The sequence below is a fragment of the Calypte anna genome, chromosome 1 (genome assembly GCF_003957555.1).
Source record: "Calypte anna isolate BGI_N300 chromosome 1, bCalAnn1_v1.p, whole genome shotgun sequence".
Classification (NCBI taxonomy): Eukaryota; Metazoa; Chordata; class Aves; order Apodiformes; family Trochilidae; genus Calypte; species Calypte anna.
In genome coordinates, this window is record NC_044244.1 from 89,822,911 (window position 1) to 89,832,098 (window position 9,188).

Consider the following 9,188-nt stretch of genomic DNA (forward strand, 5'->3'; position numbering starts at 1 on the left):
GCCGTGAATTATACAACTAAGCAGATTGACAATTCCAGAGTACTTTTTGGTACTGTAAAAACTACCATGGTATTCACACAAAATTAAAAATGCAGAATGACTACACTATGAATTGGCATTAAATTAGCTGTCAGGTAGTGACTTAGTGATATTTCCATATCAATGCTTAAGGCAGATATTTTTGCATTTAGAAAAGCATCAAGTCTCCTTCCAAGAGCTTTTGACTTTAAATCCATTCGACAGCAAATACTTAAGAATTTCAATTCTGATATAGTTACTGGCATATGAAATCAGTATGAGTTAAAGAAACTTTTAGGAAGAAAGATGCATTTTTTTGTGAAGTGCAGAGATAAGAGGCACTTTGTGCTTCATCTGCTTTGTTTCCATACTTGCAGCCCTGCATTTTGCAGCGCAGTGAGCTGCACTTCCTGTGCCAGCACCTTGACATTCTCCTCAAAATCATGACTAATTTTTTAATCATTCATTATTCAACAAAATATTTCAACACTGGAACACACACATTCAGTCTTCAAGGAGCTCTCAACAGCCTCCAGAATATAAGCTGATTCATTTAATAAGCCACAGATGACATAAACATCTGTCTAATGATTCAAGACTGTGAGATTCCCTATTGTGGGAAACACCAAGGAGAAAGTCATGGTGAATCAATCTGGGTACGCAGAGCCCAGCATCATTTTCAGAGGCCCCTAAGTGACAGCCTGCTGCATGAACCATTGGGTGTGGTTACAAAAGATAACACAGCAGTTCAAAACCAACAGTACTCGTCCAAACTGGCCCAGACTAACAGTGTCCTATAATCAGTGTCATGGGTCTAAGATGGATTCAAGCAGAAGTGTCCAGGCATGCTGAACGTCGGGGCTGCTGCCACCAGAAGAGAATCATGGACTGATAAACAGCCTGAATTGCACAAGTGAGTCCAACCGGGAATATCCTTGTTGGAAGCACTAACTGGTTTATGAATTCTTTGCTATTTTAGAATTTTTTAGTACTACAACAGAGAACCACTCAGAGATAACTAACTATACGGGTGTACACATTTTATATGATGTCACCAAGATAAATGAGCTAAAAGAACTGTTACAAATATATGCATTACAAATTAGTGCAAGTTGGTTCTCCCAGCTGTATCCCACTCTCCCTTCTTTAGAAGCCAAATAACTTTTTATTTTAGCATCTCTTTGATTTTCTGAAGCAATACATTGTCATGTGATTGCATTCCCAAGGCAAAGACTTGTATTTTCTGTAACAGCTGATGGACTTGTGTCCTTAAGCATCATATATACACCCATTCCTACATGTAAGCACAAGATCCTCAGAGCAACCAACAACTTCAGGCACTTTGGTGAACCTGCAATCTGTGCTAAATCCTCCAGAACAGATTTTTAAACTAAGGCAGATTTCAGTTATACGGTCACAGGAGCTGTGATACTTTCCCATAAGAACACCTCTACCATAACACACCCTGAAGCTGGCCTCCTTCCCAAGAAGGACATTACAACAAGAAGGTAAAGTTAACATAATTGAATTGCACGCACAGTAAAGGGGAACACCTCAGTCTTGGGAGTGAGAGACTTGTTTTGTTTTCGTGGTTTAAATTTAATAACACACCATTAAGTAACATGAGCAAAGAACCACTGTGAATCAGTAAGTAGTGAGAGCTGTTGATGAATAAAACAAAATAGATTATTTGTTTCTACATATGTTTCTACATATGAAAGCATCCATGTGCAGAGAGATTGATAAACACAGTTACAAGGAAGGCTGTAGCGGAGTTTCTCCCCGAGACTACGTTGCTTATTTCAGCTGTTGGATGTAGGTGGAGTTGGTGATATCGGAAAGTGTATAAATTAACCCATGGGGTTTTTCTTCCTAGGAACAACTCACATAATTGATTTGGAAGACTGAGATATAAGCAATTATGATAATATCTCATCCCTCAGCTGATAGTATATATTATTCTCACAGGCTTCAGTATTTCGTAGATTAAAACAAGTAAAGAATAAAATCAAACTTAACAACTTTAAGACATTTTTATTTTTTGAGTGGAAACCATCACACATGATTTGATATTTAGATTTTTTTTCTGTTCCTACAAGAACAATTGTATTTTTAACACATCTATGGATTACTTCTCATTCAGTCTTCCAAATATAAAGAACATACTACAGGTACACTGCTACTATCTGTTTTTCTATGAGGAAATCAAGATGTTTTTACTTTTGCTGAGTGAATACAATATACAAAATGTTGCCGGTGTAGACAGACTACATATATACATCTATGTAGGTATAAATGTGTGTGCTTCATCTATACTGATTCAGCAGATGGCACAGTGAAACTCCAGCAATATTTAATGCAATAAGTGGACAATTCAATGTCCATGTTTCAAAGAGAGGCAGTAAGAGCTAGGGAATACTGTACAGTAAGAGTTTTGGTGTTGTACACCACACGAATTGCTCAACAACATAATTCAGTAGATTTTTTACCATTTTGCCCATTAATGGACCTCTCTCTATATAAAATTTAGAATTTTACAAAAGAAAGAAGACTGCAAAACCTGAGGTCCCCCTACCTGATGATTGCTCTTGATTGAAACAGAGATGAAGCATTTTCTATTTCACATACTATTCTAAAAATTCTTTTCTCCCAACGAGGAAAGCGATAAGGCATCTGTGTCAGGACATTGTCACTAATCCACTAATAAAAGTCCTCTGTAACATGATGTTAATGAAGAACTTTTCTGTGCAGCTTGGACATAGGAAGTACAGGAAACACTGAAGATCCTCAAAGGTAAACACGTGGTACGCTGCAATTAGTACTCCATCCAAGTACTACTTTTTTTTGCACAATATTTGCTAGTTTAATGCGATCATAGTAATTCAAGTAAGTAGCCAGTTATTTCCTATTAGATGCAATTTCATTCAAATTTTTTGACATTTCTTTAAGTTAAGATCTAACTGCAAGCAAGACTCCATTTTTTTTGTTTGCTCCAGACTTTTTTGCAGTAAGTCATTAACTTCTAATTTGAACTAAAGATGACTTGACAAAAATCTTCTAATTCTGAGCACCAAACTTTTTTCATGATTGCTATGAAAATAAATCATGATTAAATAATTGCACAAACCACTAAGTCAAGTGATATGTACAAAGTATCACATGGAAATCAAATATGGAAAGCAGCCATACAGCAAGGTTATGTGACTGAATACACTTTCCCAACATGCCCATCACCTCAGTATCTTGGCACAAGAGGCTTTTAATCAGGCAATTACATACAATTGCCACAGATGCACAGAACACATTTATGGTAACACAGCCTTCTATGTACCCCATTTCTGCAATTCACCCTCTTACACTATTTATGCACAAATTACATTTAATCTGAAACAATCGAAAAGACTGTATGAGCAAAAAATATGAGATGAAGAAGAATTTCTGCTTGAAATTAAATAAAACCATTGACTTTCAGAGTCCTCATGACCAAAAAGATGCTGCATTGTGTAAACTTGTCTCAGCACTACACCCCTATGTAAATAAAGATGTAACTTGTCTCCCTTTCAACTGCAATGTTAGAAAGGCTGACAGGGCTTCACAAAACCCTCCTGTGTTAGGGAACGGAAACTCCTAATGAGATTAGTTGGTGTGTGTGCAGACATTACTTAGCCATGACTAAATGGGCTCTCTTCCTGCAGCCAGTGGAAAATTCAGGGAACTTTTTCCCCCTGCAGCATCAGAGTCCCTCTAACCTTCAGCAAAGCCAGATCCAAAAACAACTCTCCACTTTCTCTCCCTTTCTCTCTCTCTTATTTTTTTTTCATTCCCTTACAAACATTTTTAGTGGTTTTTTTTTTTTTTTTTTTTTTAGTTCATCGTGGAAACTATCCACATCGGCCAAGCGGTCCTGGGGCAGGGGGTGGCTAAGAAAAGCGGGGAGGGGGGGAGGCCCGAGGAGAACGTAGACGACTACAAAAGAAACTCTAAAAAGGAGCAAATACATAAACCTGAGAGGGAGAAAACCACAGAGTTTCTTTGTGAGCTGCAGTGACTCATTTTCAAGATGTTGTCTGCTGCCAGTTTCAAACCGGAAGCGCATGGCAATTAGTCTTGCTGTTTCCAGACAAGCCAGAAACTCTCCCGACACTTTTTTTTTTTCCTTTCTTTCTTTCTTTTTTTTTTTTTTTAAAGCCCCTTCTGCAGTTTCAGCAAGAACCTTCCCTTCCCCCCCAAACACACACACCCCCCCGGCCCCTCTTGGCCTCGCAGAGGCGCCGGGAACCCCCGGGCGCCCCCCGCCGCCGTGACAGTCACCCGGGCGGCCCCCGCCGCCCCAAGCGCCGTTATCAGGGATGCTGCTCGTACGGGGCAGGCCCGGGGGGCATCCGGCACCCGGACACCGACGGGGTTAGAAGGGGAGGGGAGGGAGGGCAGGATAGGACCCGCAACAGCCGAGGAGGCTGCGGGTCTGCGAGGGGTCCCAGCGCTCCCCCCAACCCTCTGCACCCTGTCAGGCAGCGTCCCCCTCCCGCCCCTGCCCCTCCTCACACCCCGGCCCCCGCCCGCCCCACATACACGTTCATTCCCCTCACCTACCCCCGCAGCTCCCGGGAGACGCCCCCCCCCCCCCCCCCCAAGCCGCCCTCTCCCCTGCCGGGGAGCCCCCCGCGGCGCCGGGAGCCCCGGCACCCTCCAGCCGCTACCCCCGGCCCTCTGGGGGTTACCGCTGCGCTGGCCCTGAGGCAGGACCCCCGGGACCCCCGGCCCAGAGTGGGGCTCCGAGCCTTCCCTTCTCTTCCCCCCCCCCCCGGTGCTCCTCACCTCCAGCCCGAGGTTTGCCCCACCGTGTCCCCCGCTGCCCCAGCAGCGAGAGGAGCGCCGGACCCTGCAGCAGCAGCAGCAGCCGCCGGCCTCCCCCTCGGCGAAGCCCCCCGAAACTTTTCAGGAGCCGGGGCAGGCGCAGCAGCACTTGTACCTACCCAGAGCCTGAGGGACTTTTCCGCTCTCTCCTGGTAGTTTAGAGGGAGTTGGTTAAAATCCCCTGGTTCTCCATGCTGACAGTCTTCTGCAAACGCTCTGTTGCTCTTGTAATGAGATCCTGATTTATTTCGCCCCCCCCCTCCTCTTTTTTTTTTTTTTTTTTTTTTTTTTTTCGGACGGTGTGTGTGTGTGTGTGTGTGTGTGTGTGTGTGTGTGAGAGAGAGCGAGCAGGAAGTCAGAGCAGTCAGACAGAGAGCCGGCTCACTTCCTTTCCTGCATTATTCCCCAGGCGGTTTGCAGTCTGTGTAAACAGGCTTTTCCTCCCCTCTCCCCTCGCTCTGGCCACTGATGTGCAGCATGGCTGTAATATAAGACACACACATAGTAAAACGGGTAACGGTGACTCCACAGCCTCGCAGGGAGCTCCGACGGCTCCCCCGACCTCCACCTCTTCCTGTGCTACACCCCTGGGGAGGAGCTTCCCACCAGCCCAGAGCTTGGCCCACCGGACCATCCCGGCTAGTAGCAGGCTCCAGTGTCTTGGCAAAAAAACCTCCAAACCAAACCAAAACAACCCCGTCTTTTCCTCAGGAGGGACACTTGAGAGATGCTTAAGAAGCGCTTCCGAGCGGATCTTTGTCCTCCCCGAAGCGGGGCGAGGGGCCTCAGGGAGCCCACTCGGCTTGGGAGAGGCTGCTGTCCTTGTCCCACCCAAAGTGATGGCTCAGGTCGCGGTGGAACAAAGCTTTAGGTAGCTCCCTCATGGGTCAGCACATGGGCTGAGGGGCTGGTGGTGCGGGAGAGCTTGCTGGATGCATTGGTGCTGGACACCTTCCCGAGATGGACCTCGAGTCGGTAGCAGAGTGTGGAAACGATGCAGTACAGCACAAAAGCATAAACTTGAGGGAAATGACATACTAGAAGTTAGGGGGCACTCTTAAAGTCCAGTCTGAGGAGGGTCTTTCAGTTCCACATCATACCTCAGAAAGAGACCAGTGGTAGCCGGCTGATTGGGATTTAGGTTTTGACCCTCAAGTGGAAGATGTCGGGTGTAAACAGTTGGTTTATATTTATTAAAAGGGTGACTTTTACAGTCCTTGGAATTCCAATCCTTTAAGTCTTTTCTTGTGTCTTGTATTGCACTATTTCTAACTTTATTTAGGAATTCTCACAGTAAGTGACGTTATCTTCTGTCTGCCCAGTGCATCAGCAATGTTCAGTGCATAATACTTTAAAATCAATACTGTTCTGCAATATCTTTTAGCAGTCACAAGCTTTATCATTCCAGCACAATAACTGCAGTTCAGAATGTTCTTGACATGCAATGACACAGAAGCTATGGGGTTTTATCACTGTTAGGTTGTTGCTTACAGTGTCATTCAGAAGTGTGCTTTGATGGAATTAAAAGGATCATCACATGTGACTACTAAGCATTAGTCAATAACATCCAAACAGCTGGCAGTGAGCAAATCACAAGTCTCCTGTGGAAGTGCATCAAGTTTCTTCCTTCCTATCTTCTAACGTGCCATGAGGGAGCAAAAATAACACTATATCGGCACACCAAATTATGTAACTTTGATATTTTCCTTAAATAATTCCCTTTTAGAAGTAAGGTTTTTGTGTTTCCCAAAAAAAAAAAAAAAAGCAGAATTTAAATGTTTATCTTGAGATAATGTATTTTCTAGATTAAAATGCCCAGTGGATGAATTCTTGCTGTCATCATAGTTAAATCATTGGGATGCAAGAATCAATCTTCGGATTGAAGACTACAACTGAAGACTTGGTTCAGCAAATCCAGAGAGCCAGAGAAGCTTTTAGGGTACCAACAGACAATGCTGCAGGTACCAGCATTCACCTTCTACATTTACCTTTCATTGATGTTGTGAATGAGACAAAGCAGAGATATTCCAGGAGTGCCTTGACTTGTTATTGGTGTAGAGGTCTGAGAGAACAGATTCTCAAAACTAATATAAATTCTTTTCTGTTACAAAAAGAAATACCACTGTATCTTTTAATTATTTTTAAATTAAAATGTTTCTTTTTATTGTGTTGTGACCTTGTTGACAGCACTAGAATTTTTTTACAGCACTAGTCATTTATTTGTTTTTTTTGTCTAGATAGTGAGGCAGAAACCTAAGTAAATCTGCCATGCTGGAAATTGGACAACCACTGGATGAAGGCTGTTCATCAAACCCTACGAATGCTGGAGAAGAAAGCATAGAACTTGTTTAATGGAATAAAGGCACCAGGATATGATGGAAACATGAGAAATTCAGAAAGTTCTCCTGGAACTGAAAGAAAATGTGAGCTTTTCAGCAGGGCTACTGATTGTAGCCCTGTACTGTGGATGACATTGGGAAAATATTTTTGAAAACTACATCTATATGCTCCATGGAAACACTATGCTTTAAAGACTGATTGCTAAAACTCTCTCATCTGTGATGTCTGCCTGGCTACATTATCTAGGGTTATAGTTATCCTTGAGGCTTATCTGATGCAAGAATACAAGATGACAAATGAGGAAAATTGCAGGTTTGTACTGTGTAGGACCCCTTTTTTTTTTCTTTTTTTTTCTTTTTTTTTCTGACAAAGAAATTCCACTCAGATAACCTGATTGTTAACACAGTCATAAAAATCCTAGTTATCTTTTCAGTAGAGTCACTAGTGAACTTCTGTGTCTCGATGCACATCCATTCACCAGTGCATATTATATATATATATCATTATAGCTGCTAATTATAAAGCCTGAATCCTGTCCCCAAGCTATGAAGATGTTGAGTTTTAGCTTTGGAAATGGTATCTTGCTCAGAGTCGATCCAGACAGCAGCTGTCACACTCTTAAAGGACTAAGAGTGACTAGAGGCAGCTCGCTTTCGACCAGTAAGACAGGTTACTACTGCTCTTAATCTGATGGGTTCAGGCAATCCTTGAACAAACATATGCACCCAGGATGTCTCTGTGTCCTGTTTACCTAGGGACAGTGCAGTTTGTAAAAGAGCTGGTGTTTATAAACATATCCTTCTGTTGAAAAAATTGCCCCAAAGCATTCCTAAGTATAGTAACTATAATTCTACCTTATTTTTATTAGATTGCATCAGTTAAGAAACCAGTCTTTGTCCTGTCCTTTCAGATTGTTCCTACAGTATTTGTAAGCTGTTCATAAATCTCATGTGCTGCTGTAATAAACCAATCTAAAAAAAGGGTGAAAAAAAAAAGGTAGATTTGCTGTGTTCCAGATCTCTGTTTAAGCTCATCAGGCTGAGACTTATGTTTGTGTGGGTCCAGGTTTTCATGTAATTTCACTCCGAGCCTTGAGTCCCACTGTAATTAAATTATTAAATTTAATTAAATAATTGTAACGTCACTTTGCAGTATACAGTTTTCCTTAGATGTACATAGATGCTTATAATCATGTGTAATTATCAAGAACAAAGTGGAAAGCTGTTGAAAATAATTGTCATTTCATTTAATCTTTTACTGAAAATATACTTAATGAATGTCTACATTGTTTTACCCTCTCTAAACATTTTGTATTTCTAGATTACAGGTTCTGCAGTGAAAAGGCTTCAAATTTGTGTCTGCGTTTATGACAACTAACATAATAGGTTTTGTGGAAGAATGACTTGTAACCATTTTTTTTCTTATTTTCAAGTAATTCTAGATTGGATGACCACCTTCCAGGCTACAGGAGGTTTTAGGGGGGATTTTGGAAAGCGGGTATATAGAAACTATTCACCTGAGTTGCAATGCAGCCTAATTCACGTAGGATTCTTGGTTGCCCTTCACAACATGCTATTTAAATGCCTTGAAAATGTTGCATCAATATTGATGAATGTTCCTGTAGCAGGTTTAGTTTTTCTCTTTCATCCTTTCCTGTAGCTGGACAAACATGAGCTTCAGAGCCAACAACTTCATTATTGCAAAAAGTCCCAGGAGATCCATACCACTCACAAAGTGGTCAGGTCTTCAGTTCTATCTCATCTCACAGGCAGCTTCACTGGCAAAAGTTCTCTCTGCAATACTGCCCAGTGATACCTCCAGGGTGTAACACAGACTCTAAAGCCATGGAAACTCAAGAGACTGGGCTGCACATTGTTCCTCGGCAAGCATTATTTCTTCCTGGGCTTTTCTCTGAGCAAAGAAAATTATGAGCTTTAGAAAAGGGTTTTTAGATGGCAAACATCAACAGTACC

General features: G+C 42.2%; 1 protein-coding gene across 2 annotated transcripts in view; it reads right to left on the minus strand.

The window, feature by feature from the left end:
- The window catches only part of ELK3 (ETS transcription factor ELK3), a 44,005-nt gene extending 38,595 nt beyond the window's left edge, over window positions 1–5,410 (minus strand). The window contains exon 1 of one of the 2 annotated variants that reach the window (XM_008499148.2): window positions 4,995–5,407. The gene's annotated coding sequence lies outside the window, so the exon portion shown is untranslated. Of the gene's footprint in view, window positions 1–4,994 lie in introns of both variants that reach the window. The other variant, XM_030469200.1, reaches the window with a different exon arrangement.
- Window positions 5,411–9,188: the final 3,778 nt, after the last annotated feature.